Source organism: Pristis pectinata, chromosome 22 (genome assembly GCF_009764475.1).
Source record: "Pristis pectinata isolate sPriPec2 chromosome 22, sPriPec2.1.pri, whole genome shotgun sequence".
Taxonomy (NCBI): Eukaryota; Metazoa; Chordata; class Chondrichthyes; order Rhinopristiformes; family Pristidae; genus Pristis; species Pristis pectinata.
The window spans coordinates 2,474,910-2,501,347 of NC_067426.1; the positions used below are offsets into that span (position 1 = coordinate 2,474,910).

The window sequence follows — 26,438 nt, forward strand, 5'->3', positions numbered from 1 at the left end:
ATATAGTATTAATTGCAAGATCAATATTTGTCAGGATGCTGGGGAAAACTTACCCTTGAGTAATGCTAGGGAATATTGTGTGTCAAACTGAGAAAGCCTCAATTTAACAACTCATTCCAAAACTGTTGTCTCTGGTGCTGCTCAGCATTCATACTGCACTGGAGTGCCAACCTAGAGATCTGGGCACAGATCCCTGGAGTGGGACTTGAACTCACAGTCTACTGAATCTCTGCGCAGAATTCCCAGCCTAGTGTAAGTTGGACAAAGGCAGTACTCAGTGAACATTCAAAACAATGTTCCTTCTGTAGTTTTTTATGGTTTCTATAATCTTTGTAGGATATCCTGTGAGCCTTCTATAATAAATTCTTAAGTTAAGTTTCATAATGTTAAAACTAGCAGGGCCAGCACCAAACCAGTCCAATCCTGACCTCTGATGCTGTCTGTGTGGAGTTTGCACGTTCTCCCTGTGACCGCATGGGTTGCCCCCGGGTGCTCCGGTTTCCTCCCACATTCCAAAAACATGCAGCTTGGTAAATTAATTGGCAACTCTAAAATTGCCCTTCTTGTGTAGGTGAGGGATAGAATCTAGGGAGAGTTAATCTGGGGAGAATAAAACGAGAATAGTGCAGGATTTATACCGATTAGTGCTTGATGGCCAGCGTAGGTGGGCCGAAAGGCTTCTGTCCTGTATGAGTCGAGAGCACCAGTAATCGCTGAGTTCAGGCGAGATGTTAAACTTGAAGACACCGGAGACTGCAGATGCTGGAATGTGGAGCAACACACGATCTGCTGGAGCAACTCAGCGGGTCGAGCAGCGTCTGTGGAGGGAAAGGAATTGTCGATGTGTCGGGTTGAAACCCTGCATCAGGACAGAGACATTAAGCTTGTTTGTTGCCTTGTGGATGTAAAAGATCCAATTTTGAAGAAGAGCAGGAGAGTCTTCCCTGGTGTCCTATTCGATATTTATCACATATCACACAGAGATTACATGGTCACATTACACTGCTCCTTGTAGGATCTTGCTGTGTGCATATTTGGCTGCCTTGTTTCCTACATCACTTTACTGAATGTAAGCACTTTGGCATATCTAGAGCAATGCATGCATGTTTTTTGAAAGTTTTTGATTTACTGTGGCACCTTTAAGTGTCCTGAGTCTCATAAGTCCTTGTAAGTTTGCACCTAGACCATTGCATTCTGTAGAAAGGGGGCCTTCATGTGGCTCCCGCTGGTATGAGATAAAAAAAGGATCTTTGCTGACTGTGTGTATCAACTGCACATTCTCAGTGCAATTTGAGATGGTTGACGAGCAGAATGTTTGCTAAGTCAAACCAGAATAGGATTGAGGATTCTACTGAAAATACTGAACTCTATTTCCAACCAACAGTAAGTCTGAAATCTATATCCAGAAAAGCACAAGGACTGAGTTCATTGTTTAAACTTAGCACATAGTACATGTCGCTATAGAGAGGCCAATGAGAACAAAGCCTCACTCAACGGTATACTGTCCACTGCACAAAGCTCCCAGTGAGGAATCACGAAAATATGTTTACAGAATTTGCAGCAATGTGTAAATAAAACCATTGAGATATTTTCCCAGTATTTTTTGATTGTTTTCGCAAAAATATTTTTAATTTTTTTGTAAAACAGAACAAATTGCTGGCTAACCATTTCAGGTAAGTGTGTTCAGTTCTGATTTAATGAGTAACATCCATGCCTCTGAGTCAAAAATTTGTGGGTTTGTTCACCCCAGAGTGATCTGGGCCAATGCACCAATGCAGAGGCGCTGTCTTTTGGATGGGGCAACAAACAGAGGCCCTGAGTGCATACATGGGTGCATCTACGATCCCATGACAACCCTTCAAAGGGAGCAAGGGATTAGGCCCAGTATTCTGGCTGATAATTTTGATCTCACAATCCTCACCACTAAAGCTGATAATCTGGTCATCTTGACATTGCTGTTTGTGGGATCTTGCTGTGCAGGAACCGGCCCCTCCACTTCCTTGACTGCAGCACTGATGATTCAAAAGCTACCTCACTGGCTGTAAAGCTCTGATGTGATCTGAGCTTCTTAAAACAAGAAGCCTTGGGACGTGGGACCCTTACTTGCATTGATGTACAGAGGGATCTTGGGATGCAAATCCATAGCTCCCTGAAAGTGGCAACACAAGTAGAACAGGGTGGTAAAGAAGGCGTACACCGTGCTTGCCTTCATCGGTTGGGCATTGAGTATAAAAGTCAGCAAGTCATGTGTCAGCTGTATAAAACTTTGGTAAAGCCACACTTGATGTCTGCAGTTCTGGTCGCCACACTACAGGAAGGAAGTGGAAGTTTTGGAGAGGGTGCAGAAGAGGTTCACCAGGATGTTGCCTAGATTAGAGAGTATGAGCTATAAGGAGAGGTTGGACAAACTTGGATTGTTTTCTCTGGAGCTTTGAAGGCTCAGGGGAGACCTGATAGAATATAAAATTATGAAATATAAAATATAAACCTTACAAAATTATGAGGGACATAGATAGAGTGGATAGTGAGAGTCTTTTTCCAAGGGTGAAAATGTCAAATGCTACAGTGCAGAGCTTTAAGATGAGAAGGGAAAAATTTAAAGGAGATGCGTGAGCAAGGTTTTTTCATACAGAGAATGGTGAGTGCCTGAAGCACAGTGCGGGGGGAAGTGGTGGAAACAGATATGACAACAATGTTTAAGAGGCATTTAGACAGACATGCGAACAGGCAGGGAATAGAAAGATGGACCAGATGGGGTTCGCTTAGATTGGCATCCCGGTCGGCGTGGACATGGTGGGCTGAAGGGTCTGTCCCTGTGCTGAGCTGTTTTATGCTCTGTGTTCTAAGCTGAAGTTGACACTGGTGAAGCCCTTCTCTGTTGGGGAGGTGCCTGACCCTGGTCCTGTCTGCTCATCCAGGGTGATATCCAAAACCCTATGGCACCATTTGGAAGAAGAGGAGGGGAGTGTTCTCCCCAGTATTCTGGGGCTAATATTTAACCTCTCGTCCAACATCACCTTCAGAGATTACCTGGTCGTTATTAACATTGCTTCTTGCACAAACTTACTGTGCAAACCTATTCAATCCATGTACCTGTCCAATTGCCTTTTAAAAGTTGTTATTGTTCTTGCCTCAACCACTTCCTCTGACAGCTCATTCCACATAGATACCACCCTTTGTGTAAAAAAAAAGATGCTCCTCAAATTCCTAAATCTTTCCCCTCTCACCTTAGATCTATGCCCTCCAGTTCTTGATTCCCCAACCCTGGGAAAAACCCTGCATTCACCCTATCTATGTCCCTCATGATTTCATACACCTCTATAAAATTACCTCTCAGTCTCCTACGCTCCAAGGAATAAAGTCCTCGCCTGTCCAACCTCTCCCTATAACTTAGTCCTTCAAGTCCTGGCAACATCCTTGTAAATCTTTTCTACACTCTTTCCAGTTTAATTACATCTTTTCTACAGCAGGGCGACCAAAACTGAACACAATATCCCAAGTGCGGCCTCACCAGCATCCTGTACAACCGCACTGTGACCTCCCAACTTTTATGCTCTGTGCGCTGACGAAGGCCAGCGTGCCAAATACCTTTTTCACCACCCTGTCTACCTGTGACTCCACTTTCAGGGAACCATGTACTTGTACTCCATCATGAGGAGGATGCAAGATGCCTGCAGAAGGATATGGATTGGTTAAATGAATGGGCTAGAAAGTAGCAAATGGAGTATAATGTGGGAAAATATGAGGTTATTAACTTTGGAAGGAAGAACAAAAAAAGTAAGTTGTTAATTAAACAGACACAAAATATTGCAGCACAAAGTGATCTGGGTGTACTTGTACATGAAAACCGATGAGTTAGCAAGTAGGTACAGCAAGTAATTAGGAAGGCCAATGGAACGTTGGCCTTTATTGCAAGGGGTTTGGAGCACAAAAGTAGAGAAGTTGTGATGCAACTTTACAGGGCTGTGGTGAGACCAGGCCTGGAGCACTGTGAACTGTTTTGATCTCCATGTTGAAGGAATGTCTGGAGGCAGTGCAGAGAAGGTTCACAAGGCTCATTTCTGGGATGATGAGGTTAGAGATGAAGCAAGAGTGGAGTTCAGAAGAATGAGACGTGACCTTATTGAAACATATATGATTCTGAGGGGACTGATCATTAATTGCTGAGAGCTTTTTCCACCAGTGGGGGTATTTAAAACTAGGGGGAATATTTTCAGACAGACAAAAGAAGGAGATTCTGCTCTCTGATGGTTGTGAATCTTTAGAATTCTCTACCCTAGAGAGCTGGTGAGGCAGAGTCATTAAACGTGTTCAAGATGAAGATTGACAGACATTTGAACTGCGAAGGAGTTGAGGACTATGGAGAGCGAACAGAAAAGTGGTATTGAAGCCAAGATTGGATCAGCTATGATCCTAATGAATGGTGGAACAGGCTCGAGGGCCCGAGTGACCTCCTGCTCCAGTTTCTTATGTTATTGTACAGTGGTAATTTTTATTTGCATAGAATTCATCTGAATTTTCAATGTTACTTCAACATTGAACAGAAAACTTGTCACTTGTAATCCACGTGATGTCCTTCCACAGTTGATTAAAGGAGATGAAGAAACTAGAAGCTTGGCGAACCAGTGAGGAAAGAACTAGAGAAGGAGGTAGCTCCAAGACAGAAGCATGATGCTTCTGTTCTTCAGTGAACAGAGAGACTCTCACTCACCCAGTAAATTATGGCTGGAGGCAGTTGTAATAAATTACATTGGACTTCATGTCTATGAGAGTCCTCACCATTGTATGATTGGCCATGGGTTGTTTTTTCTGCTCGTACTGGTGTGGTCAGACTAGAGGACCTTGTATAGGAGCCTTAGGAAGATGAGAGTGGTTACTAGTGGTGATAAGCAGGAATAGACATAAATGGTATTTAATTGGGGGTCACACTTCGGGTAGGTGAGAGGGGGAGCAGAAGGAGAAGCCCTTAAGCTAATGGTGTGAGGGACCTGAAATGAGACTCTCAGTGCAAACAATTGGAATAATAAACAACCTGACAGTGACTATAATTGCTGACAATTCAGCCTTTCACACTCTGACACTCTGCACTTGCTTCAGATTGCCTTGGTGTTGTCAACATCACTTGCCCTTCCAAGGAAAATATTCATAGAAATCAAGATAAGAGCCCTAAAGTGAATTTTAAGCTCATTAATGTTTCAAACTGACTTGCATTCACATTGACTTCTAAACAGATTTTTTTCTCTCATGGTTTATTGACTACAAATCAACTTGCGCATTTAAAACATCACGATCTGGAGGATCAATAGAATAATTCAGTTTTAGAATGAATCTGGTATTTTTCTTTGCTGTTCAAGGCCTGCACATCAACTGTGGGCGGCCACAGCATCTATGAGTCACGCGCTTTTAAACTGACTAAACAAGGCCTGTCACTGTCTCATAAGAATTAATTAGGCAAAGGATCCTCCGTGATAATCCTGTAGAATGCTGTTCCTTACTGTGGTAATCAGAGGCCACAATTCAAGTAAGTGGAACAGCCATCTCTTTGTTAATTTAACAAAGTACAGAATATACAGGGTCTTTGTAACTGAATATTTTTTGCGGGCTGCTGGAATTAAGGACGGACCACCTTTGAATTGATGGTTTGTGTTAGGGGGAGAAGTTGTATCCTCGGGATCTTAGACTTCCTGACCAACAGACTGCGATCAGTAAGGGTTATCCTCAACACTGGTGCCTTGAAAGGCTGCGTCCTCAGCCCCTTACTATGCTATGGTTTATTGACTACGGCTCCGCCCTCAATACTATCATTCCAAGCAAACTCGTCTCCAACCTCCTAGACCTGAGACTCAACACCTCCCTTTACAACTGGATCCTTGACTTCCTAACCAACAGACCGCAATCAGTGAGGACAGGCAGCAACACCTCCACCACAATTATTCTCAACACTGACGCCCTACAAGGCTGAGTCCTCGGCCCCCTACTCTACTCCCCATACACTCACGACCACATAGCCAGATTCTGCTCTAACTCCATCTAGAAATTTGCACTGCAGTGGGCCAGATCTCAAATAATGATGAGTCAGAGTACAGGAAGGAGATAGAGAGCCTAGTGGCATGGTATCATCACAACTTTCCCTCAATAGCGGCAAAACAAAAGAGCTGGTCATTGACTTAGGAAGGGGGGCGGTGTACACACTCCTGTTTAAATCAATGGTGCTGAGGTCAAAAGGATTGAGAGTTTCAAGTTCCTGGGAGTGAACATCACCAACAGTCTGTCCTGGTCCAACCATTTTGGCACCACGGTCAAGAAAGCTCACCAGCGCCTCTACTTCCTCAGGAGGCTCAAGAAATTTGGCATGTCCCCTTTGACCCTCACCAGTTTTTATCAATACACCATAGAAAGCATCCTATCTGGATGCATCATGGCTTGGTACAGCAACTGCTCTGCCTGTGACCACAAGAAACTGCAGAGTGTTGTGGACACAGCTCAGCACAACACGGAAACCAGCCTCCCCTCCATGGACTTTGTCTACATTACTCGCTGCCTCGGTAAAGCAGCCAACATAAACAAAGACCCCACCCACCCCGGATATTCTCTCTTCTCTCCCCTCTCATCGGGCAGAAGACATAAAAGCCTGAAAGCACCAGGCTCAAGGGCAGCTTCTATCCCGCTGTTATAAGACTATTGAATGGTTCCCTTGTACGATAAAATGGACTCTCGACCTCACAATCTACCTCGTTGCACTTTACTGTCTACCTACACTGCACTTTCTCTGTAATTGTAACACTTTATTCTGCATTCTGTTATTGTTTTACCTTGTACTTACTCAATGCATTGTTGTAATGAATTGATCTGTATGGACGGTATGTAAGTCAAGTTTTTCACTGTACCTCAGTAAATGTGACAATAATAAACCAATTTACCAATTTACTCTCTATACACTCACCATGGTATCAGTGAGGCTGAGGTGGAGATGGTTGAGAACTTCAAGTTCCTATGTGTAAAGATCACCAACACTTTGTCCTGGTCCAGCCACACTAATGCTACAGCCAAGAAAGCACACCAATGCTTCTACTTCCTCGGAAGGGCAGGAAAATTCAGCATGTCCCCAATGACTCTCACCAACTTTGGCAGATGCACCAGAGAAACCATTCTATCTAGATGTATCACATCTTGGTATGGCAACTGCTCCGCCCAAGACTACAAGAAACTTCAGAGAGTCGTGGACACAGCCGAGTCCATCACACAAATCAGCCTTCCTTCTGTTGACTCCGTCTACACTTCCTGCTGTCTCAGGAAAGCAGCCAATATAATCAAGGACCCCCCCCCATCCTGGTCATTCTCTCTTCTCCCCTCTCCCATGGGGCAGAGGATACATAAGCTTGAGAACATGGATCACCAGACTCAAGGACAGCTTCTATCCCACTGTTATCAGACACTTGAATGGAACTCCCATATGCTAAAGATGAACTCTCGATCTCCCAATCTACCTTGTCAGGGCCCTTGCACTTTATCTCTCTGCCTGCACTGCACTTTCTCTGTAACTGTAACACTATATTCTGCATCTTACTTTCTTTTTCTTTATTACTACCTCGATGTACTTATATATGGAATGATCTGTCTGGATGGCACTGTACCTCGGTACATATGACAATAATAAACCACTACCAATATTACATCTTGACATTTCTTTCAATCTCGGTGTGATCTACATCAGTCGAGCACAGCCACCAAGTACAGTCTGATTCAAAAATAAAACAGAAAATTCTGCAAATGCTCTGTGGGTCAGGCAGCATCATTGGAGTAAGAAACAGAGTTAATGTATTAATTCTAATGTTTTAACCTGAAATGTCAAGTCTGTTTCTCCCTCCAACGATGCTGCCTGACTCACAGAGCATTTGCAGAATTTTCTGTTTTATTTTTGAATCAGACTGTACTTGGTGGCTGTGCTCGACTGATGTAGATCACACCGAGATTGAAAGAAATGTCAAGGTGCAATATTGGTAGTGGCTTATTATTGTCACATGTACTGAGAAATTCCAGCATTGTCTGCTTTTAGTTCAGATTTCCAGCATCTGCAGTATTTTGCTTTTAAATTGTAGTTTGATTTTTGTTTGATTCTGAAAATGACTATATCCTATCTTCCCAGTAAGGTTTTGTTTTATTGCAGCCTTTAGGTACCTCAATATTATGCTCTGCTTTGAAAGCCTGGCCTCCCGACAAGAATAGTATTCCCTGTAGTCATAAAAAGATGATCATGTGGGAGGTTATGTGCATTGTTAGTAGCATAAATAATGAACATGTGCTGTTAGTGTTAAAGATCAGAGTGTGGCGCCCAGCGTTGTGCTAGGTGGGCTTATCTTCCATTGTGAGAAAGTGGTCCTCTCCACTCAGGGACAGCTGTTCCCACTCACCCACCCATCGCCAGTTCCAGAGGCTGATTATTAAACAGCCAGCAGTCTTCTATTGGTGACGTGTGGTCCTGAGGGACTCGGCTACAGAAGGGAAGAACAAACCAAGAGAAAGCCAGCATCATATTTGCTTGGAAGAAATGTATGATGTAAGAACATAAAGTGATTGACCCCTTGAGCCTGCTCCAGTCAGTAAGACCTCAAGTCTATTTGTTGCCCAATCCCATTATCTCCAAGTGTCCTGAAATGTCTTGATCTTGACCTTAAATGCACTCAGTGATTGAGGCTCCACAGCCCTCTGGAGGAGGGAATTCCAAATCTTTACAACCCTCTATCGTGGCATTTAAGAAGCTTTTAGATAGACACATGAATGTGCAGGGAATGGAGGGATGTGGACCATGTGCAGGCAGAAGGGATTTAGTTTAATTTGGCATTGTGTTCAGCACAGACATTGTGGGCCGAAGGGTCTGTTCCTGTGCTGTACTGTTCTATGTCCTCTATCCTAAGGAAGCAGCCTCCCAATATCAGCCTTGTCAATCCCTTCCTGAGGGCCACGTTACAATGAGCTGCTGAGACCCACAGTACACTTCCATTGATCCTCTGGGAAGATCAAAGCCAAACACCCTTATACACGATGTCCCCAGGGTTCCATTCCTGAGAACTGTTCATAACCTGAACAGTTTGCAAGTCAGAAATGCAGCCACCTGGCCATATATGTAAATAAAAACATCTGCCAACTGTGGGCAAAGTGTGGTTGCACCAGGGTGTTTAACTCAACCATTCAGGTGTTGCCATGAACCAAGTTCCCAGCTGGCAGAAGATACCTGCAGCCCTGCAGGTAAATCTGTCCCAGGCTGTACAGAAGTTGGGCGTTTGTAACGTGGGGAGGACCAGTAAGTATATCAGGAGCACAAAGAGACTTGAGGGAGACTTGGCCAACTAGAACTCTCAGAATGAGATGAACTCTTGATCTCAACGTTTTCACCCAGAGGGTGGTGGGTGTGTGGAACGAGCTGCCAGAGGAGGTGGTAGTGGTACAGTTACAACAGTTAAAAAACACTTGGACAGGTATGGGGATAGGAAAGGGTTAGAAGGATATGGACCAAATGAAGGCAAGTGGGACTAGCTCACTTAGGTGACTTGGTCGGCATGGACAAGTTGGGCTGAAGGGCCTGTTTCCGTGTCGTATAACTCTGACTCTATTTGGGAGGTACCCTCGCGGTAGTTTGGGTGAGTAACTGCAGTGAATATTGTCGGTGCTGGACTCACCCAGGTAACTGGAGGGTATTCTGTTGTGCTCCTGTGTTGTGCCTTGTGGATGGATGAAAGGCTCTGGGATGTCCGGCGGTGAGTCACTGCACACAGGAGGCCCAGCCCTTGACCCACACCTACTTACTGATGCTGCCCACGTCAAACCACGCTGCTCATTTGGGACTGGGACGCAGCCGTAGATGTTTCCCCGTTTTGCAGACGTGACAAAGGATATGGGAATTCATTCCTGTGACTATTTCCTGTTTTTGGAGTTTGCTAAATATAATTGCAGAGGAAGTGAACACAGTACAAGTTGTAAATACCACCTTCCGTTAAATCTATGGACAAAAGTAAATTAGGGATGGGAGGAAGCTGCAGCCCTTTATAAAAATAAGATCTAATGGTAAAGTTGCTCCAGTTTATTTGGGATTGGATATTTCAGATTTAGTGTCCTCTGTCCAGAATGTCTCAAAGCTCTTTGAAACAGTACGTTCTGTACGCTGCATTTTCTTATTAATTTATTCACAATTTTGGGATCTGTATTGTGGGCAGGACCAGCATTTATTGCCCATCCCTAATTGTACTGGAGAAGGTGGTGCTGAGTCCCTGCCTTCACCTGCTGTCGATCTTTTGGTGAAGATGCCTCCCTCCTCCCTGTTGGGGAGGGAGTTCCAGGATTTAGCCCCAGCGATGATGAAGTACTAGTGATATACTTCAAGTCTTGGAGGGGATCCTGCAGGTGGTGGTGCTCCCCTGCATATGCTACCCCTAGTGGTAAAAGTCAGAGGTCTGGAGGCAGTAACCTGGGCGAGTGACTGGAGTGCATTTTGTAAAGGGTACACGCTGCAGCCCCTGTTCACCATGGTGGAGAGAATCAATGTGTTGTTGGGTGATCGGTCACGTGGCTGCTTTCTACTGGATGGTTTTGGGCTTCTTGAGGGTTGTCAGCACTGCATTCATCCAGGCAAGTGGCGAGTATTCCATCATACTCCTGGTTTGTAATGGTGGAAAGTCCTTGGGACTGTCACTCACCACAGGATACCCAGCCTCTGGCGTCAGCAGTCTTGTGCCTGTTTCAGCAGAGTTTCTGGTCAATGGTGACCCAGCAGATGTTGATGGCGGAAGAAATGATTTTCATGAAGAATATATTCCTGAAAGGTACAAAAACCCACCAGGAAAAGTCCACCTGTGGCTGACAGAAGTTAGAGATGAAAGGAAGAGGCCCATAAAGTTGCCAGAAATGACAGCAGATCTGAGGACTAAGAGCCTTTGAGAACTTGGAATATGGAGTTACACAGAACGGAATTAGTCCCTTCGCTCCAACCCATCCATGCTGACCAAGATGTCTCCCTATGCTAATCCCATTTGCTGGTGTTTGGCCCATATCCCTCTAAACCTTTCCTATTCATATACCTGTACAACTGTGTTTTATACGATGTAATTGTACCTGCTTTTACCACTTCCTCTGGCAGCTACATACCCACCACCCTCTGGGTGAAAGACTTGCCCCTCAGGTCACCTTTAAATCTTTCCCCTTTCTGCCCTCTGATTTTAAACTCTCCTACTCTGGGGAAAAGGCTGTAACTATCCACGCTATCTATGCCACTCATAATGTTATAAACCTCTATAATGTCACCCCTCAGCCTCCTTCGCTCTCAGGAAAAGAGACCCAGCCCATCCAATCTGTCCTTGACAACCCAAGCCCTCCAGTCCAGGCAACATTCCCGTGAACCTTTTCTGCATCCTCTGGCTTAATCACATCCTTGGTATGGTTTGGCGACCAGAACTGCACACAATACTCCATCCGCAGCCTAACCAATGATTTGTACAACTGTAACTTGACTACCCAACTCCTATACTCAATGCCTTAGCTGATGAAGTCAAGCAGACCATACACTTCCTTCACCACTCTGCCTACCTGTGTCACCACTTTTGAGGAAAGTATACTTGTACTTCTAGGTCTCTCTGTTCTACAACACTGCCCAGGACACTGCCTTTCACTGTCTATGTCCTGCTCTGGTTTAACTTTTCAAAATGCATCACTTCACACTTGTCTGAGTTAACTTCCATCATCCATTATCTTGCCCACTTCCCCAGTTGAGTAGATCCTGTGGTAACCTTAGACAATCTTCTCAGCCAAAAAGACCAAGAACTTGATAGAAGACAGGAAGTTAGAACAGGAGAATAAACTGGTGGAAACATATAAACACAGTTTGTAAAAGCTTCTGTAGGTTCTGAAAAGGGAAAGGACTAGTTATGTCAAATGAGGGTCCCCTGCAGTTGGAGAATTTATACTGGGGAATAAGGAAGTGACAGAAAAATTTGAAACTACTGTGTGGAAGAAGATACAAAAAAGCTTCCTTCTAGAAATACTGGAGAACCAGGGATTTATCAAGAATGAGGAAGTGAAGGAATTAAGTATTATTGAAGATGTGGTATTGGAGAACTTGTTGGGACTGAACACAATAAATCCCAGAGTTTTGAAAGAGGTGACTGTAGAGAGAGTAGATGTTCTAGTCTTCATTTCTCGAAATCCTGCAGAGTGTGGAATGGTTCCTGCAGATCGGAGAGTGGCAAATGTGGCCCAACTCCTTCAGAAAGAAGGGAGAGAATAAATGGGCAAAGACCAACCCTTTAGCTTAATGTCAGTGGTGAGTCTGTAATGAATGATGGAATAACTGAACACCTTGGAGAGAGAAGAGCTGACTACGCGACTGGAATTCTTTCAGGATATGGCTTGTAGAACACATGGGGAGGGGGTGAAATAACATGGTGTATTTGCATTTACAGAAGGCTTTTGATAAGGTCCTACCCAGGAGATTGATGAACACAGTTACAGAACATGGAATTGGGGATAATGTATTGACACAGCCTATGTACGCGCAGCACAGTGGCACATCTGGTAGAGCTGCTGCCTCGCAATGCCAGAGACCCAGGTTCAATCCTAACCTCGGGTGCTGTCTGGATGGAGTTTGCATGTTCTCCCCTTACTGAATGCAGAACAGTGCTCCTATGAGTGAGGTGAGGGGTGGGGAGGGGAGAGGGGTGGAGGAGAGGTGAAGGGGGAGAGGGAGGGGTGTGTTTAAAATGTACCACCACAGTGGCCCAGAATTTGTGGTTGGGGTGAACAATTGTAATTCCAGCTGCTGTAAGATAAGGCTTCTCGTAAATATCTAGTGAACTCCATTGTGAGGACTTCTTTTTGTTCATTGCTGGCTGTTGCTGGATGTCTGTTAGGAGGGGCCTCAGGTGCCTGGTAGGTGTGATGTCATTAAATTTGCTGAATGGCCAACCACGTTACAGAATTCCCGCAGTCTGCAAACCAGGATGGGATTTTAAATAAACACTGCTAAATAAAGGTTGGAATATATGTGCATGGTTATATTAAAAGCTGAAATATCAAACTTTAAGTTAATAAAAACAATTAAAATCCAAATTTTCATGTAAAGCGGTTACAGTTCATGCATTCAAAATAGTAGTTTTGGGCCAAGTAAATAACGAGGCAGTAAACTTGGTGTTCCATTAACATCCCATTGAGATCTTGTGCAACTGAGTATGAGATCTGCAGAGTACTTGCAGTGGGACTGGTCTGTAAAAAGTTTAAATTCACACCAGTTCGAGCAATCTCAGCTCAGTTGTTGCAGAGGTAACTGTAACCAGAGCATCCTTCGAAAGTTCTCTGGATCACTGACAACAACTTCACAAGTGCAGAAGTCCCTGTATCTGTGACACAGAGTGATACTGGCGACTTCCACTGCCCAGAATGCAGGCATGTAGTCCTTGTTTATCTCAAATAATAGAGGGATATGGGCCAAACACAGGCAAATGAGATTAGTGTGGATGGGAATCTTGGTCGGCATGGACCAGTTGGGCCGAATGGCCTGTTTCCATGCTCTATGACTCTATATACTTCATTAACAGTAATATATACAGGCCATACTATTGGTACACGTCTTCCTCTACATTAATTGTACCATCAAATCAATACATATCAGGCATAAAACTTAACACCTCTCTTCATGTGACCACCTCCTATTCTCACTTGGCTTTGGGTAAAGGCTTCCCATCAAGTATATAGTGAGGCTGGAACTTGGGAAGGACAGTAGGACCTCGTGAGCAATTTTAACTCCCTGAGTACTAAGTTCTCACTGGTTGGCTTGGGCTAAACATGATCCTTCAGCAATTTTTGATACGTAATTTACCATTTTATGTTCAAAATTTGTTAAGTCTATAAGTGCAAGTATTAAATTGCAACCCACCCACCGTGGCCCTTAATTTAGTTGTCATATCTTTACTGCCTTGATACAACAACAACAATGTAACTTAATCTCCCATTCACAGTGAGCTTGGAACAATGAAGGGAGGCAGAGGGCAGATGTACAAGTTTATGTGGCTTTCTACATGAGTTTTATGTGACATTCCTTCGTTCGCTGTTCTTGTAAACATGGATAATGTTCACATTAATATAGAGACAATTCGAAGTAGGAATTGGCCATTTGGCTCTTAGAACCTGCTGCACCATTCCATATGACATGGCTGATCTGAGTGTGACCTCAGCTCCACTCTCTTCCCTTTTCCCCATGACCCTTGACTCTCTTTAAGACCAAAAATCTATCTCTGCCTTGAATATACTCAATGAGTCCCTCCCTTCAGCTCCCCCGAGTAGAGAACTCCAAAGGCTCCCTCTGAGAGAAGAAATTCCTCCTCCTCTCCATCGTATATGGGCAGCACCTTCTTCAGAAACTATGCCTCCTAATTCTCGGTTCCCTCTGTCAGTTGAAAGAGGATTGTTAAACCTCGTCAAACCTCTCGGCGCTAAATCTGCCAGCAGCAACTGCTGCATCATTGCCTTTGCTTCAAAAACCTGGAAAGACCTAATTATATTTTCAGTGTGGGATTTTGGAGAGTATTTTGGGAAAGGATGTGATGATATGTGGCTGCTGTGGATTGGTTATCACCTCGACAGATGCCTGTTTTGTGCCTGGGTTTATATTGTGATTGTAATGTTCACAACGTTGCTGAAATAGAATTTGGATCCTTCACCAGTGTCCTGACAGTCCGGGTAAATGCAGAAAATTTATTTTAATGGAAGTCAGTAATCAGACTTCCTTGCAATTTTGGAATTTGGTAAATTGGTTTATTATTGTCACATGCACCGAGGTACAGTGGAAAACTTTGATTTGCCTGCCATCCATACAGATCAATTCTTCACATCAATGCTTTGAGGTAGTACAGGGGGAAACAATAACAGAATGCAGAATTAAGTGTTACAGTTACAGAGAAAGTGCAGTGCAGGCAGACAATAAGGTGCAAGGTCATAACAAGATAGATTGTGAGGTCAAGAGTCCATCTTAATGTACTAGGGGACTGTTCAGTAGCTTTATAACAGCGGGATAGAAGCTGTCCTTGAGCCTGGTGGTATGTGCTTTCGGGTCCAATGGGAGGGCGGGACGAGAGCTAATGTCCGGTGTGGGTGGCGTCTTTGATTATGTTGGCTGCTTTTCTGAGGCAGTGAGAAGTGTAGACAGAGTCCATGGAGGGGAGGCTGGTTTCTGTGATGTGCTGAGCTGTGTCCACAACTCTCTGCAGTTTCTTGCAGTCTTGGGCAGAGCAGTTGCCGTATCAAGCTGTGATGAATAAAACCCCACTGACACTTTATCCGCCATAAGAGTCTTCAAGCTGTGGATGGAAGAGGAGACTCCTGTGGATAGTGAATCAAATCAGGATGCAGTCATTCAGTTCAGCGAGTGGCCTGAGTGTAAAGGTTGTGGGTTCCTGTCACGCAACAGGGACCTGAGCTCAAACTTCCACACTGACCTCCAGGACTGCACGGAGGAAGTGAACTGTTGGATGAGATATGGAAATCGAGGCCCCTTCTGCTCCCCTGGATGTGGGTACGCCAGACGAGCAGCAAGTTATCTTGATGTCTTGGCCAATATTTCACCTCTCACCCAACACCTAAAAGCAGATGATCTGATCATTAAAACGTTGCTGTTTGTGGGATCTTGCTGTGCCTTCCTTCCTACATTCCAAAAGTGATGGCAATCAGAGTCATGGAGCTGTACAGCACAGAAACAGGCCCTTCGGCCCACCACGTCCATACTGACCATTTTACCTATTTTCCCATTTGCCTCATTAGGTCAGTATCCTTCCATGCCTTGTCCATTTAATTGCCCATCTAAGTGTCACTTAAATGTAGTGAATGTACCTGACTCCACTACCTACTCAGCGAGCTTCAGATATCAACCACTGTCTGTGCGTAAAATAAAATCTCCTCTTAGATCCCCTTGAAACTCTGTCCTCTCACCTCGAGCCCCACCTTCTTATTTTTGATACCCTTACCCTGGGAAAAAGATTCTGACTATTTCCCCACCAGTGCTTCTTATGATGTTATATACCTCTGAACACTTCAAATTTTCACTGATGATCACTTCAAATTTTCACTGATGATCCGTACATCCATCTTTCTATCATGTCCGAGACTTTAGAAGCCACAATCTTAAATATACGTTCCTTGCAGTTTTTATTCACATCCTTTTTCATTGCCATAATTAGCAGTAAATTATAATAACTCATTCTTTATTAAAAAATATATTGCACTGACAGAACTGTCCCACCCTCCCCTCACATGCAGTCATTGTCATCGGACAGGGAGTTAACGGAACCGTCGCACCCAGTTTGGGGTGGCTGGTCACTCTTGAGGGGTTACAAAGGGGATTTATTGCCGGGTGGGTGACTAGTTTTGTGGACATTCCGTCTGACAGGAAGTTAGTGATATTGGAATAGAGGCTGAGGGGAGATTTAAGTGCATAAAATTATGAGGCAAAAGGAAGGTATGTTTCCTTTAACAGGGAGGTTGATAACCAGGGCTAGAGGTTGGTGAAAGGATTAGAGAGGAGTAGAGGAGAAAGGTTTTTCACTCAGTGATCGGTGGGGGTTTGACACTGGCTGCTTGTGGTGGAGGCCGATAGTCTCTCCACTTTTGAAAGGACACTGGACGAGCAGCTAATGCGCCATGACTTTCAGGGCTGCTGAGCTGATGAGTGATTACAGGTCCTTCCCAGGTTACGACAGCGTTCCGTTCCTGCGAACTCTTCATAACCCAAAGAGTCCGTAAGTGAGAAATGTGGCTACAAACTGAGTTCCCACAGAAGATGCCCGGAGTCGCTCAACAGCCGGTAAATTCATCCCACCCGTCTCCCAAATACTTGTTCATATGTACAGGTTTTACATAAGTCGGGCATTGGTAAGGTGGGGAGAACCTGTGCTCTGGTTTGTTTTCAACAAGTGTGAACACAGGCTGAAGAGACTCCTTCCGTTCCATTCCATGATTTCTATGATATGGCTACCATCTCCTAGCTGGGACAGAGGCAGAATGAGGGACAGGTTTGCAATTCGAACACTTTAATGAGGTGGGCCGTCTCTGATTTGGCCTGCATTGTATGCTTACCAGTGGCCACTAGATTTCCCAAGGCTCAGGAAATCTGGCCGCTGAGAGGAGACACAGACATCTCAGGGAGAAGTAAATGTCTACAACAGTGCTTGTGGGCCCAGCGAGAGAGAGTTTCATCCCAGCCCCACAACCTACTTTGCCTCATTGTACCCCATCCATTCAAAGACCCCGGAGGTAGTGCTTAGATCCCAGACTCTCCCCATGGACTGCAGAGCTGGAAGGGTTAAACCTGCTCCTGAATTAATAGTCACCTGCATCAATTGAGGCAAGCAGCTGGGATTTGTGAAGAGCAAATCATATTTAATGAATGTGATTGAATCTTTTGATGAGCTTATGGACAGAATTGATGAGGGTGATGCAGTGTACAGGGACTTCCAGAAAGCTTTTGATGTAGCACCACACAACTGCAATATCGACAGAGTGGAAGCATAGGGTATAATAGTCGTGAAGTCACGTTGCAGTTGTATAAAACTTTGGTGAGGCCACATCTGGAGTATTGTCTCCAGTTCTGGTTGCCCCATTACAGGAAGGATGTGGAGGCTTTGGAGAGGGTGCAGAAGAGGTTCACCAGGATGCTGCCTGGATTAGAGGGTATAGTTATAAGGAGAGGTTGAACAAACTTGGGTTGTTTTCTCTGGCGTGTTGGAGGCTGAGGGGAGACCTGATAGAAGTTTATAAAATTATGAGAGGCATCGGTAGGGTAGACAGTCAGAATCTTTTACCCAGGGTAGAAATGTCAAATACTAGAGGGCACAGTTTTAAGGTGAAAGGGGGAAATTTTAAAAGAGATGTGTGAAGCAATTTTTTTATTACAGAGAGTGGAAGGTGCCTGGGACCTGCTGCAGGGGGAAGTGGTGGAAGCAGATAGAATAGCAATGTTTAGAGGCATTCAGACGGACACACGAACAGGCAGGGAATGGAGAGATGTGCAGGCAGACAGAATTAGTTTAGGTTGTCATCACGTTCGGCATAGACGTAGAGAGCCAACGGGCCTGTTGATTCGCTGTACTGCTCTATATTCTGTGACATAAAGGGGACATCGACAGCATCGATATGAATTTGGCTAAACAACAGGCAACAGGTTTGTGGTGAATGGTTGCTTTTCAGAGTGGAGGAAGATGAGCAATGGCATTCCCCAGGGATTGGTGATTTATATGAATAACCAACTCTTGGGGTGGCAAACCACCATTACTAAACTTAGGGATGACACAAAACTTGGTAGTGTTATGAACTGCAAAGAGGATAGTGATCGGTTGGTGCAGGATGTAAACAGGCTGTTGGAATGGGCAGATACAGGGCAGATGAAATTTAATACAGAGAAATATGAGATGATGCCTTTTGATATAGAATGAGGGACGCTGTTGTAAAAGGGGGCACATGCACGTGAGGAATGGGTACACAAGTCCTTAACAGTAACAGGGGAGGTTGAGAAAGCAATTAGTTGGCTTTATCAATGGAGACCCAGAGTATCGAAGTAGGGAAGTTGTGCTGAACACCTCAGCTGGATATTGTGTTCATTTCTGGTCTCCACATTATAGGAAGGATGTGAAGGAACTGGAGAAAAGGTCAACAACAATGAATGACTGACACAAGTTACAAGGATAGAGAAGCTGATGCTGTTTTCTTCGGGAGAGAGCTGAGGGGAGATCTGATGGTAGTCTATAAAATGATGAGGGGTCAAGGCAGAGTGGATGTTGTTCTCATTGGTGGAGGGCTCGAGGGTGAGAGGTCACAAGGATAAATTTAAGGGGAAAAGAGTTAAGAGTGACATGGAGAAAATGTTTAACGCAGCCTGTGGTTGGAATCTAGAACACACTGCCTTCAAGAGGGAATTAGGTAAATATATGGTGGAGAAAGATTCACACAGCTGCAGAAAAAGGGCTGGAGTGAAGTGAGGGGTGACACCAGGGAGTTGCTCTCATTGAGAGAGTGAGAGAGACAGCTGGACATGACAGGACCAGTAGCTTCTTTCTGTGCTGGTACCGGTTTATGATTCTATAAATCCTTCCCAAATCAGTCCGAAGAAACTCTCACACATGGTGGGAAAGTCCAAAGTGTCACCTTTCCTATCTGGAGCTCTGACCCTGTCTCTGTAACTTGAGTGGGATATTTTGGCATCAACAAACTCCTTTTTAGCATTTCCAGCAATTGTTTAGATAAAACGTACACACAGCGGAGGTAAAGGGATCAAAAGTCTTGATGCTCACTCTTGAACTGGTCAGTACTGAATACAGTATCCCACAAGCAGAGTGTCATTTCTGCTTCACCAGCCATTCCGCTGGTTATTTGGGTCACTTGGACGGCTGAAGAATCAACTTTGGTCCCTGGGCATTTTTGTCTCAATCCTGCTAATATATAGATACTTATTTCCTCCGTTGCTTTCGTGACTGTGCACAGCGACTTTGATTTACTGCACCTAAATGTGCGTATTGAATGTTTTTATTGGGCATCGACACTTCCACTATTCAGCTTTTTACATATAATTACAACAATTTTGAACATTAAAATTGTGTTTAATCAAATTATCCTCCCAGAAATTACATGCGACTTAACGGAACAGCTGGACGGGCTCTGACCCCCTGGGGTATCTGCAGCCCTTGGGTAATAAATCTGCAATTTGTTAGACCAAGTTCTCTCGTTAATGTCACTTGGAGGCTGCAGTCTCTCAGCGATAAGCCGCAAATGTTACCTCTAGAAATGAGGCCTTGAGATAGGGACGGGCTCTTCCTCCTTGAGGGTAGTGATCATGAAATTGTGCAGAGCTTCTTCAATGACTGACTTAGTTCAGTGGAATGTTTATAAAGCATCACCACAGCCAGAAACAATATAATGGCATTGAACCTTGTGGATTGTTTTTGCTACTGAGCTGGGTGTCTCTGAACTTTCACAGTGTGCTATAAGCAAGGCACAGTTGAAGGTTTTCTTATCAAAACACCCATTCAGCCAGTTGAAATTTCCTTTTTCTCAGCTTTTCCTACTTGACAAGCAGTGTGAAACAGATGGGAACACATGAGTCATTGCCTGAACGTGGTTTCCATTTTGAACGAGTGACCTTGCCAGCCAGTTTGCCTTTCAGCTGTGGGGCTTAGGCTGTCTGGCAGTGTAAACAGTCTAACACTAAAAGGCTAGAGTGGGACTGCTCTAATGCAGAGCCTGAACATCAACCTTTGAATAGTGGCTAGAGTTTGCACAGGCTCTAAACAGAAGGATGAATTAAAGAGCCATGAAAGCTGGTTTATCAGGATATCTCCTTGCCTCCTGTCACAATAAATGCACACTTGCATCTCTTGCATGTCAAGGGGTGCCCCAAGAGCTTGGCAGAATGTATGGCTTTGCTCAACCCCAAATCACAAGAACATTTTTTAACTTTTCTTGTGAAAATGAAAACCATCAGAATTTTTGGAAATTAGTTGTGTTAAAAAAAGATGATGCTATTCAGTCACTTGAGACTGTTCCACCATTCTGTCAGTTCATAGCTAATCTGTGACCTAATTCCATGCTCCTGCCAGTGCCTCATATCTTTAGCAACCTCACTTCGTAAACCTTAGCAATTTTTAGATTAAAATCAAAATGCAGACAAGGGAACTTGTCATAGGCTGCCTCGTGGGTCTGCTAGAGCAGTCATCTGGTTTACTGATCTGGAGACATGTTGAAGTCCCACAGTGCCATCTGGGGAGTTTGGATTCAAGTAAAGTAATACATCTGGAATAAGGAAGCTGCTCCCTGTAGCAGTGACCAAGAAACCACTGATGGTTCACTGACATCATTGAGGGAAATAAATCTTCCATGAAGCGTCCTGACCTGAAACGTCGACTGTCTGTTTCCCTCCACAGACGCTGCCTGACCCGCTGAGTTCCTCCAGCAGTTTGTGTGTTGCTCCCATCCTTCGCTGTTCTGGCCAATGAGGTGGACTCTTGATTGTCTCCGAAAACATTTAGTTCAGGGGCATTCAGGGATGGGCAATAAATGCTGGTCTCGCCAGTGACACTTATTGAATTTGATATCTAATACATTAATTAATAAGATAACAACTGTTAGCTTGGATCAAATCCTAATGAGCCATTACATACGATCCTAACAAAAACATTTCCTTTGGGAGGTTGGATTTAGCAGGAGTGGAGTGTATTGTTCCAACACAATGAGGTAAAAAATCACATCCTCTCAGCCTTACCTCTGTAAAGTTAAATTAGTGTGGTCTGTCCCTCATGATGGTAGAACATAGAGTGTAGAACAGTACAGCACAGGCCCTTTGGCCCACAGTTTTGTGCCAAACTAATTAAGATAATGACACCTAATTAAACTAATGCCTTCTGCCCACACAAGGTCCATTTCCCTCCATTCTCTGCATCTTCATGGGCCTAAGAGCCTCTTAATCGCCTCTATCATATCTGCCTTCACCACCACCCCTGGAAGTGCATTCCAGGCACCCACCACGTGTTTAAAAAAAATTGCCCTGCACATCTGCTCTGAACTTACCCCCTCTCACCTTAAATGCATGTCCTCTGGTATTAGACATTTTGACTCTGGGTAAAAGATACCAGCTGTCTATCTATGCCTTTCATAATCATTTTCATTTCTATGAGGTCACCCCTCAGCCTCCACTGCTCCAGAGAAAACAGTCTAACCTCTCCTTGTAGCACATGCCCTCTAATCCAGGCAGCATCCTGGTGAACCTCTTCCTAGCAGGAGAACTTGGAGCAGGGGGGCAGCATCAATGTTGGGATTGCAGCACCTTCCTTTCCAGAGAGTAACAATACAGATTTAAAGGAAAGAGCTAAAATACATTTATTTAAAAATTTAAATAGTCATTTGTAAATAAGGTTTATTAAAATTGCCTTTGAAGAGCCCTCAAGGCCCAGGATGGAACTGGGATACTCGTGGGTTCACATCTCACAGCTCCAGCAGGAAGGGTCACTCACATGTTTTGGGTAGATTTGAAACACTGTCAGTATTTTTGTATGTGGATTTGTCTGACCTCAGTGGGCTGATTGTGTCTAATGTCCAAGTGTTTGGTGGTCAGCACTCCCACTCGTCTCTGAGGCAGGTTGTGGGTAAACCTCCAGAAACGAACAGAGCTCCACGCTGCTGAAGAGGCCATTGATCAGATGGTCGGAGAGTCATCCAGCACAGAACTGGACCCTTTGGCCCACTATATCCATGCTGACCCTTGTCCCCATCTACACTAATCCCATTTGCCCGCATTAGGACTGTATCCATCCATGCCTTGTCTCAGTGTCGGTCTAAATGCCTCTTCAATGTAGTGATTGTATCTGATTCAAGCAATACTAACTCACTCTGTCTCAAAGCTGCCGTGGCCCACGGTTCCACTTTATTCTTTGCCACATCTGTTCTTATAACAAGCAACTTTTAAAATTTCTTTTAATGTAAAAGATCACAAACGCACCCAGCTCTCGATCTACAATACCCGTCCTGAACTTCCCCCCCCTTCACTTTTCCCTGACCTCATATCTCCCTCCCCCACCTCCCTAACTCTGCCGCATTTTCACCACCCTCCGATCTCCCCCTCTCTGACTGATCCATCAGTCCTCTGCAGAGACTTCAGCTTTGTTCTCCCGCGCCCACACCTCAATGAATTCTGGGCCCGACATGACATTGGACTTTTTGGCAGCTTCTGTGCCCATTTCTTTGGTCAGGAATCCTCACCCCAGACTGATGACCCTTTCTCCCACCTCCAGTACCCCTGATCCACTTCTTCCCCTCCCTTGATCTGTTAATTGCGAATTGTGACATGTCATTGACTGCCTTGATCTCTCTTCCCCCCTCACCTACTGTAACCTGCCCCCTACTGAACATGCAGCAGTGTGCTCACTGCAAACCAATCCAGATGTTGTTATCCAACTGCAGACAAGGGTGGTGCTGCTGGACGAGAGGTGCTGTTATCCTGTGAACTGACCAGGAATGAGATTGTGGTACAGAAATGGTTCCTCACCAAGAGTTAAACTAGCAATGGTCTGGTTCACCACTGAACATTTCTATTCCAGGCAAGGCCCAAGGCATCATGAGCAACAGAGCTGGTGTTGGGGTTCAGGGCAGGGGTTATCATTGGGGTAGGTGAGTGATGGGAGGGGTGATTGGGATCCCAAGTTTCAGATCAGAGGGGAAGGATTGGCCAGAGTGAGTACAGGCTTGTGATTGGGCTGGGGTTCTGTGGTGGACTGTTCAAAGGAGACCCTCATTGATAACTTAAAGGGGACCTTGAGGCCTTACCTGCAGGTACTTCCAAGCAGCAGATTCCATTCTCTCGATCTCTGAGTTACTCTGATGTAGTTCTCCCAGGCATTGAAAACTTCTGCTTTTGAGAGCTGGGCTACCTGCAGAGGCTCTTTAAGGCCCAGGAGAGATATCACCAACCCTGTCTCTGCAAAGTTCTCCAAGCCCAATGTCAGCGTGCTCTCCCAGGCCAACGTACACAGCACTAGCTCCACAGGGACCCCACTTCATCAACGTTCCTGATACCTGACTCCTGAAACAGATGTTCTTGTCAGAGATCTGTCGTGGGAAGCAATTACCAGATGGATAGAGTAAAAGATTCAAGGATGTTCTCAAAGCCCCCTTGAAAGAATGCAGCATCCCTGGGCCACGACTGCTCAAAGTGGAGAAGGAGCATTGGCATGGTATTGAGAACCCGGAGTCCATGCATTGGGATCACAGAGAGGCCCGGTGTAAGTGGTGGAAGGAGTGCACCACCTCACTATGTACCCATACCTATGGAAGCATCTGCAGGTCCAACATTGGCCTGTCTGCCAACTCCGAACCCACAACATTGGAGTGGAACTAAACCAACCTCGTCCCGGGGGATTTCCTGAGAAGAAGATGTTTCTGCATGAGTGATTTTACGTCAGAATCTCACCTTCTCAAAGTGGCTGAGTTGGCAGAAGCTGAACCTTAGCTTTGACCTTTTACTTGAGTTAAATATATCTTATTAAAGGGTGAATGTTCTTCAGGGTTAAAGAGGTCACTGAACACACAGTCAGTCGAATACTAATTATTGCCGGGCCGCTGATTTGGAGGCGTAGGCCAGGCTGCTACTTGGTGAAGTTAATGCTGTGAGGCTGAATCTCAGCTGGGTGAATCCATTGCATTTAGGAGCCATTCGTTTTATGTAAACCCAACCTTCAGTTGCTAAAGGCCAGGGTCAGGCTGCTCTTTCTTATTGAAGTCAAGAGGTAATGTAAGATGGAAGGATGTGTGACACAAATACTTCCAGTAATGAAATAATCACGCTGCTACCTCTGAGACTATTACCGTCTCTTCCGGAGCCCATGGTGTTAGAGGCAAGGTACTAGCAAGGATAGAAGGTTGGCTGACTGGCAGAAGGCAGAGAGTGGGGGTAAAGGAGTCCTTTTCAGGATGGCAGTCGGCACGGTAGTGTAGAGGTTAGTGTAACGCTATTACAGCGCCAGTGACCTGAGTTCAATTCCACTGCTGTCTGTAAGGAGTTTGTACATTCTCCCCGTATCTGCATGGGTTTCCTCCGGGTGCTCCGGTTTCTTCCCACATTCCAAAGACGTACTTAGGAGTTGTGGGCATGCTACATTGGCGCTGGAAGCGTGGCGACACTTCTCAGTAACGCAAAAAGACGCATTTCACTGTGTGTTTCAATGTATATGTGACTAATAAATAAATATCTAATATCTAATATCTAACTAGTGGAGCTCCTCAGGGGTCAGTGTTGGGAATGCTACTTTTCACTTTATACATAAAAGGTCTGGATGAAGGAACTAACAGCATTGTGGCCAAGTTTGCAGATGATATCAAGACAGGTGGAGGGACAGGTGATGTAGCACAGGCAGGGAGTCTGCAGAAGGGCTTGGACAGGTTGGGAGAGTGGGAAAAGACATGGCAGATGGAATAGGGTCTGAGGACACAGCCTCAGAATAAAAGGATGTCCCTTTAGGACTGAGATGAGGAGGAATTTCTTCAGCCAGAAGGTGGTGAATCTGTGGAATTCTTTGCCACAGAGGGCTGTGGAGGCCAAGTCATCGGGTGTACTTAAGGCAGAGATTAGTAGGATCTTCATTGGTAAGGGGTTAAAGGTTATGGGGAGAAGGCGGGAAAATGGGGTCAGAAAAAATCAGCCTTGATTGAACAGTGGAGCAGACTTGATGGGCTGAATGGCCTAGCTCTGCTCCAATGTAAGATAAGATATCTTTATTAGTCACATGTACATCGAAGTACACAGTGAAGTGCATCTTTTGCGTAGAGTGTTCTGGGGGCAGCCCGCAAGTGTCGCCACGCTTCCGGCGCCAACGTAGCGCGCCCACAACTTCCTAACCTGTACGGCTTTGGAATGTGGGAGGAAACTGGAGCACCTGGAGGAAACCCACCCAGACATGGGGAAAACGTACAAACTCCTTACAGACAGCAGCTGGAATTGAACCCGGGTCACTGGCGCTGTAAAGCATTACACTAACCGCTGCACTACCGAAATGTCTTATGGTCTTATGGAGACTTGTGGCTGCAGCACCTACCTGAAGCTCAAGAGCTGTGAATTATGGCTTTTGCTGTCACTGTAGCACATCCTGCCATCTCCCATCCTGCTTGGAGTTTACTTCTGTCCTGGTCCACACCTTCTACTGTAACTTTAAAACAGTGGTCCCAGGTGAGAGGTGCTGGTCAGAAGTTAAACCCCAGTTTTGACCTGTGATTGGTGTTGGGTATGGAGTCCAGCAGAATGAGGGGAGACGTCATTGAAAAATACAAAATTCTTTGTGCTCCACAGGCTCGATGCAGGGAAGATCAGTCAGCGCAGTGAGTAGAGGAGTTGGGACGTTACGTTGCAGTTATACAAGGCGTTGGTGAGGCTATACTTGGAGTGTAGTGGATAGTTCTGGTTACCCTGTTATAGGAAAGGTGCCATTAAACTGGAAACAGTGCAAAGACGATTTACAAGGATGCTACCAGGACTCAAGGGCCTGAGCTATGCAGAGATGTTGGGCAGGCTAGGACTTTATTCATAGAACATAGAACAGTACAGCACAGGAAAAGACCCTTCAGCCCACAATGTTATGCTGAACTAATTAAGCTAATGAAGCCTAATTAAACTAATCCCTTCTGCCTGCACATGGTCCATATCCCTCCATTCTCTGCATATTCATGTGCCTATCTAAGAGTCTCTGAAATACCTCTCCCATATCTGCCTCCACCACCACCCCTGGCAGTGCATTCCAGGCACCCACCACTCTGTTTAAACAAAATAGTTGCCCCACACATCTCCTTTGAACTTACCCCCCCCCCCCCCACCTTAAATGCATGCCCTCTAGTATGAGACCTTTCGACCCTGGGAAAAAGACACCGCCTGTCCA

The 26,438-nt window shown here is 45.0% G+C and overlaps 1 protein-coding gene across 7 annotated transcripts in view; it reads left to right on the forward strand.

Annotated features, from left to right (window-relative positions):
• The window catches only part of LOC127581677 (tyrosine-protein kinase Fyn-like), a 261,877-nt gene that overhangs the window by 55,581 nt on the left and 179,858 nt on the right, over window positions 1-26,438 (forward strand). The window contains exon 1 of one of the 7 annotated variants that reach the window (XM_052036288.1): window positions 20,946-21,018. The exons of the other annotated variants lie outside the window; for them this stretch is intronic. The gene's annotated coding sequence lies outside the window, so the exon portion shown is untranslated. Of the gene's footprint in view, window positions 1-20,945; window positions 21,019-26,438 lie in introns of those variants that run through there. 7 annotated transcript variants of the gene reach the window in all.